Source organism: Magnolia sinica, chromosome 9 (genome assembly GCF_029962835.1).
Source record: "Magnolia sinica isolate HGM2019 chromosome 9, MsV1, whole genome shotgun sequence".
Lineage (NCBI taxonomy): Eukaryota > Viridiplantae > Streptophyta > Magnoliopsida > Magnoliales > Magnoliaceae > Magnolia > Magnolia sinica.
In genome coordinates, this window is record NC_080581.1 from 22548183 (window position 1) to 22555726 (window position 7544).

Below are 7544 nucleotides of genomic sequence, written 5' to 3' on the forward strand. Positions count from 1 at the left end.
CGGTCTTCCTTATTTCGAATTATATCACCAAATTCATCAGACTTATTTTTGATAATCCACTTAGTTTCGATAATATGTTTACCTTTTGGCCTAGGAACAAACACTACAAGAAATATGGTTTTTATCGACGAAACTTTTACCTACGAAAATAATTTTCGTAGGAAAATATGACTTTTACCGACGAAACTTTTTTTCTTAGGTAAAAGTAGACTTTTACCGACAAAATAGTATTTCGTAGGCAAAAGTCATATTTACCTACGAAAATTTTCGTAGGTGAAGGCTATTTTCAATTTTCTAAATTACAAAAAATTAAAAAGTTTACTTTTGCCGATGCAACTAAATTTCATGGGTAAAAGTTATCTTTACCTACAAAACTGTTCGTAGCTAAAGGGTGTTTTGAATTTTAAAAAATTAAAAAGGTTTCTTTTACCTACGAAATTAGATTTTGTAGGTAAAAGTCATATTTACCTACGAACATTTTTGTAGGTAAAGGGTGATTTAAATTTTAAAAAAAATAAAAAATCGAAAAGTTTACTTTTACCTACGAAATATAGGTTCGTAGGTAAAAGTCATCTTTAAGTTTACGTTTACCTACGACATATAATTTCGTAGGTAAAAGTCATCTTTACCGATGACAATTTTTGTAGATAAAGGGTGTTTTGATGTTTTGAAAAAAAAATAACTTCGAAAAGTTTACTTTTACCTACCAAAGGTTTCGTAAGTAAGAAACGTGTATGAAACTTTTACCTATGAAACGTTTCGTAGGTAAAAATATAACTTTTCAATTCAAGTTTTTCCTACGACTATTTTTGTAGGTAAAAAACATGTATGGGTCACACATAGTTGAGACATTTACTTACGAAATGGTGCGTAGGAATAAATATTATTGCATAGGTAAAAAAAAATATAATATTTAACTTGACCTTCAAACGTAGTTGAGACTTTCCCTACAAAACAAAAAACGTGTATGAGACTTTTACCTACGAAAGGTTTCGTAGGTCAAAACATAATTTTTCCACTTTTTACCTACGAAATGTTTCGTATGTAAAAAACCCTACAAAACATTTTGGTAGGGAAAAAACGTGTATGAGACTTTTACCTACGAAAGTTTTTGTAGGTAAAATTATAATTTTTCCACTTTTTACCTACGAAAGGTTTCGTATGTAAAAAACGTGTATGTGGCTTTTACTTAAGGTATTGAGATGTTTACCTACTACTATTTTCGTAGCTAAAAAACGTGTATGAAATAACTTTTACCTACGACTCTTTTTGTATGTAAAATGCGTGGATGAGAGTTTTACCTACGAAATGTTTTGTAGGTAAAAAACTTGTGTTAAACAAACTCTCTTTTTCTTCACCTATTACAATATAGCTCTTCATATTCTTCCTGATATACACCTGTTATCTAATATATTTCATCATATTCACATTCACATCCATCTAAACCCAAACATATATACTGCAAAAAATTTATCAACAACTTATCGTCATGCTTGAGCTATAAATATATGAATGTACAAGTAAAATCATAAAAGCAAAGATACTCAACAACTTATAACTTCTATTCAGAAACTAAAGTTCACTAACTTAGAAAACAAAACAAATTGAATCAAGCAACAAGCACAAACACAAGTAAATATGACTAACCATCCAAGTCCAACTAATCCAAGTCATCCAGCATGCACCTATACTGCCCATGAGTATGTGTATCAAAGCCAAGACAGGTGGATGTGCATAGAGCAGCATCCAAAACATTGCAATATTGTGTACTTTATTATGCGTTGTGGACCCGACTTTTTTTTTTCATCTGATGCCCATTCATCAAAGAAACAACGAATGATATTAAAAAATCTCAATCAATTGTTTCAACTTTCAACAAACATCAGTGTTTTCTAAACATAAATGAAGCTATACAAGCAGAAAGAAACTTTGCTAGCTTGGTGCATGACTAACTAACAGATTCCGATGACTGGGTCTTGCATGTGTTCCTCGTAATTTATCCAATTTGGCAGCATACACAAGACTCTCAAGTGGCAAACTCAGAAATTCTGCATTGCCATCTGTAATAGGTCATGAGAATCAAGGCCCAATAAGTAGGGGACTTTGCTAGCTTGGTGCATGACCTATGCAGTGCAAATGTTGCCCCATAAAACTGTTTCCTAGCATCCAATTCTTCTGGACGATCATTCTTGAAGCTGATGCCTAAGGATTATTATTTGTTAATAGCTATAAAGAAGGTACAGTTCAAAACCCCACCTGAATTAGTCTCACTTCAAAAAAGAGGTGGGGACACCCTGTGTCTTCAAAAAAAAAAAAACCCCAACTGAATTAGAATTCCAAGTCTGTGTGGCGAATACCTTACACAAATATCCAAGCATCGGAGTTGGGTACTCCAGTTTTACCAAATGATCCAATTATTGTAGGTTGTCCATATCTATCATCTATATTAGAAAAAAAAAAGAAAAAAAAAAAGAAAAAAAAAGGAAACTGTTGGTACTCCTTGTTAAGCTACAAAACAAGAACAAAAAGGATTGAATCACGATCTTTGCTCCATATGGCATAAATGGAACAGAAGTCTTCATCAAGGATTTCATTAACATTTTTTTAACTACAAGAACACAAATACTGGCATGTCGGAGTATTTTCCAGCAGTAGCAGAGGACCCATGATTTGAGGTTCCATTCCCTCCAGCTTCCCTTGAAACTGGTCTACCCAATGAAGACGGAATTCACAGAATTTCGTCTTCATTGGGTAGTTGAAGTCAACCTCTATGTTGATGTAGCCAAATTCATAGAATTTCTAGAATTCTAATAGAAGCTTCGTAGATTTTTTGAATTTATATAGTTTTGCGAACCTGGTGGAAACATAACAAGGAAGAGAAGAAGCAGAGAGCCATCTGATCCTAGTGGCCAGTTTACCTCCACTACTGTACACAAATTCGATGATCAAGACCGTTGATCTTGATCTTTCATGCAAGGTTTAGAGACCCATTTCAAGTTTTTGACCGTTGGGAAATAGGGCAGGAATGTAAGGTTTAGAATTGTCCAGAGACCTGAAAAATAGTGATATTACTTTTGTATGATAGTGGTATTGGTGTGGCTTTGGGAAGGCTAGTAGATGCAAACTAAGACCAGTGTATATTAACATTGCAATAGACATTTCTGAGTAACATTTGTTAGCTATAACTCTAACCACATTTCACTGGAAGAAATCATTATCCTTCATGTCTATCTTATTTGTTGGGTTCAAATCTTCCATTTGCATTAAGGGCCTACCATTGGCGAAAAAGAGATAGCATTTGATGGAAAAAATGGAAGGGGCCATGATGCATTCGGATGTGACAATGTCCTATTGCAGCATGTCCATGCCAGTGGGCCCACAGTGGTAATTGTCACATGATGCACTCTGATGTCTGCTGCAGAACACTTCTTTATAACCCAAACATTGATCCATAGTTTCTGACAAAATCAGCATGTGAAATACCCATTATCTGTTGGGTCCATTGCCAACCAGTCCAAGCTCAGCCATATGAGGCCTGGCACAACCATTGGGGCATCCAGTTACCACTATTACTACTGACTCATTATACTTGAGGCCAACCTATAACAACAAAACACCATTTTCAAGCGTCTGGGCGACCCTATGGAAAAACAGGTTATGCCTATTTCTGCTCATTTTGAATTACATGATAATATTTACGTCAAGTTAAACACACCCACATGCCACACCAAGGATTGACTATAAGGCCTCTTAACCCCATTGGAAGAATTCAACAATGCAGAGTTAAATAGTTAAAAGAAACAAATGAAACAATCGAAGAAGATCCAGATTTTACCTGTGGAGCTTCATTCAGTCCTTGATGACCACTGAGCAATCACTATTTCAAAACTGTGTTACTTTCACACAACAATGCTTGTGAGGCCCTCGCTAGTTCCTCATCATCATTGACAATGTATTATATATAAAAAGGTCATTAATCACAAGTCACAACAACCAAGGAGTAATAACAGTACCGTCTCTAATAAAAGAATTCTTAGGTATTTTCAGATCTCTATTTTTATAGGGTCATTGGTATAACCACCTATATGCAGCCCATAAATCAGATGGATATGATAGTATGATAGTCTGGTGATAGCTTCTCATAACCTCACTCACTCTGTGGACTGTCCTGCAACTTACTCATTTTGGATTGGAGCTTCACATGAGACATCATGCTCTTCCACCATCATTGAGTTTTGGATTTCCAGCAACTCAACATATGTTTCAGAAAGCCTCCATATAAGATAAACTGAGAAATATAGACACAAAGATGGAAAAGAGAAGAAAAGAAAACCAACATCAAAAAATTCCTTAGAAAAGAAATTAAATAAATACCAAGGACAAAACTGGATGGACAGAAAAATTAATTTTTTTTTTTTAAAGGAATATAAATAGAAAAGGCATTGATGAGACAGAGATGAAGATTCAGAAAAACAACCCAAAGGATTATGATGAATTGACTTTCTTGGACCGAAATAAATGCTACGTACATCAATGGGCAACTACCCTTGTTGGCTAATCGTATTCCATCCTTGATGATTTCCTTCACGACCATACCCTATGAAGTGGCAATTCATACACAGTCCAGAAACCCCTAAGAGAAGTGATGGCCAAATGAGGTAGTACATCTGACGAGGAACAAAAAATAGATAGTACACAAGAGTTACAAGGGTAACCAATAAGCATTTAGAATTCCAAACAAAGAAACAATGGTTTAATACCGCATAAATATCTTTTTCGGCTCGAGAAGACAACCATTACTAACTTTCTAGCCAACAACTTTTCAAAGCATTACCGCTTTGAACTGGGATAGGTAGTGGTTGAGCAGTGCATGATCCCCAACGTTCTTTGCAGCCATGGCACCAAGGGCGCACACACCAGCCCGACCACAGATGAATGTCACATGCCTGCGTATATAAAGATGCACACAGTAAGCAGCAAGATGATAATAGTGCAATATCTGTCAAGGTCCACCTTTAAAAAAATGCTCCTTCTAGAGGCTCCTTTCACGCACAATCCACAGCAAATCCCAAAATTATTTGTTATTACACCATATAGTCACCTAGGCAATGCATAGTTTTTATTTTATTTTGAAAGATCAATGCAGAGTTTTTCAATGATTTCTCATACTAAACATTCTTCAGAATCATTCTAGAGATAGCCTGGATATTGTACCTATGTAAAGATTCACATCAATCGAGTAAGATAGGTGAAAGATATATGAAATTAACTAAGAAAAAGATTCACACAAGTAACTTGATTCTCGTGAAGCAGTATCACAAGCCCTCACAATTTCAATGCAGAGATTGAGATCATTCTTGTTCTTAGTGACTTCATATGCTTTGAAAAGTAAGAATGCTATCCCAAGGGAGCCAATGTAGAGAGTGAAATCCCTAACACACCATCCAGCCCGTACCCAAGTCTCCTTCACAATTTGAAAAATAAATAGGTAATGGGAATGATGTAAAGGCAGAAGTCACCAAGCCTTGAAAGTGAAATCCATTTTTCAGCACGAACCAATCTCAAGCTTTTTATGTCTGCATTTAATGAAAATGTGACCATCTAAATAAGAGGGTCACTAAGCCTGTAGGCATCAATATGGGTATTTTAATGTGCCATCCTAATTTGTCCTATATATGCCTAAAAGTTGGAAATATGGAGGGATGTTTCAGAATCTAAAGGTTCAAAAATGATGGGATAAAAATAGAGTTTGTGGAATGCAATTTTAGCAATTTTAGTAATGATATGAGTGTAAAGTGAGGAATTAATTAAGATTGATTGCCACAAGGTAACCCAAAATGACCATTTCTGACATCTTGGGTCAATAATTCATGACGATAGAGAGATTGAGAAGAATGTTGCTCATTGAATTAGAGAAGGTAGATGAAAGAGAGATGAGCTTCAGAAATTTATGTGATCCCTGCATACCAATCAAAATGAAGGGGAGATTTTATAGGACAGCTGTCAGATCAGCCATGCTTTTATAGAACAGAATGTTAGACAACAAAATGTTTATATAATGAGTGTAGATAAACAAGGATGTTGAGATAGATGAATGGCAAGGCGAGGAAGGATGGAATTAGAAGTGAATGCTATGACCGAAGAATGCAATTATTGCAATTTAGAGTCGTAGACTCACTGTAATTTTTTATTACATGGATGACCCAACAGATCGAATTATTGCAATTATGTTCAACTGAACACCCATATATCAAATGCTTTCCACACACACAAGAAATGAATGTAAATATTCAGCTCAATCAAGAGACGAGATTTTTTTAATAACATCATATTCTTGCAATCAACTATGTGCATCCAAACAAATCATCCATGACAAGAATAAAAGTAGCTTGCTTTTCAAGTACAAACCAAAATGGTTTAATAAAGAGAGTTAAACCTTGCAAAGTTTGTGTCTGTGGCTGAAGGAAATGAATTAGAAATAAATGTTCCTCTGCCTCTACTGCACAGGACAGCAGAGCCTCATTCTTGAACAATAACACTCTGTTGGAATAACCTCCTCCTTGAACAAAATAAATTACTGGCATACCAATTAAGCCACATTCTGTTGGTAAGTTTTTTCTTTCTAAAACTGCAATGTATGCAAATCTGAACATTCTCATGCCATCAACATGATCCATAAGCCTGTATTTAAATTGAGAGCTTTTTTTTAGTCCATAAGCCTGTATTTAAATCCGAACAAAATAAATTATTCTTCTAATGGGCTGAAACAAACACAATTCAGTTGAATTGTGCATTCAAATGATCTCCATGTTGAAACCACCTTACACTCAGTTGGAGTCAAAAGAAACATAACTACATTTTGAGGGCTCTGTCCCCATTATAATAGTAGGACACATTTTCATCATTTAAAATTGAGTGAAAAGCAACACTTGTGGCTATACTAATTTGTGATTTTGGAATTTCTACTCTTAGTAGATTTCCAAAAATCACAAAATGGGGATGTTTTGTGTTGTATTAGGAAAAAACAAAAGAGTTCTTTTAAATCCACATGAATATCATTTAACTGTTTTTGGATTTTCTACTAATAGTGTAAGAGTAGAAATCCAAAATCACATATTAATGTTCTCAGAGGCTAAGCCAAACACAAGCTAAACTGATTAATGGTTCCTTTTTTCTTTTCTTTTTTGAAATGCGAGAACACACGCACTCTTACACCCCCATGCACACTTTCAAGAGTACCCCATGGAAAAGTTTCGAAATGAAATACCCAAATCAGAAATTATCCATATCCAATTTTTCTGGCCATCAACATGAGAATCCAAACAAGGGTTTCTCATGAAACAACTGCTGGAGAAAGATAAAACCTAGAACACTTGACGTAGTTTACTAGTTACCTTTCTTTTCTTTTCTTCTCTTTTCTTTCTTTTTTTTTTTTCCTTTTTTTTTTTGTATCAAAGTCACCATTTCTAAATGTGGTAAATGTGTATGAAATTCGAAACAATCATCCAGTGGTGTTGCTTAAATTGACCATATATACCCAGAAA

At 34.9% G+C, this 7544-nt stretch overlaps 1 long non-coding RNA gene across 1 annotated transcript; it reads right to left on the reverse strand.

Annotated features, from left to right (window-relative positions):
* Positions 1 to 1520: 1520 nt before the first annotated feature.
* LOC131256170 (uncharacterized) lies at positions 1521 to 6523 on the reverse strand. Its single transcript, XR_009176619.1, has 7 exons — positions 6437 to 6523; positions 4761 to 4946; positions 4530 to 4667; positions 3836 to 4288; positions 2358 to 2441; positions 1958 to 2195; positions 1521 to 1807 (listed from the first exon to the last, which is right to left on the reverse strand). It is a non-coding gene; the product is annotated as an uncharacterized LOC131256170 (long non-coding RNA).
* Positions 6524 to 7544: the final 1021 nt, after the last annotated feature.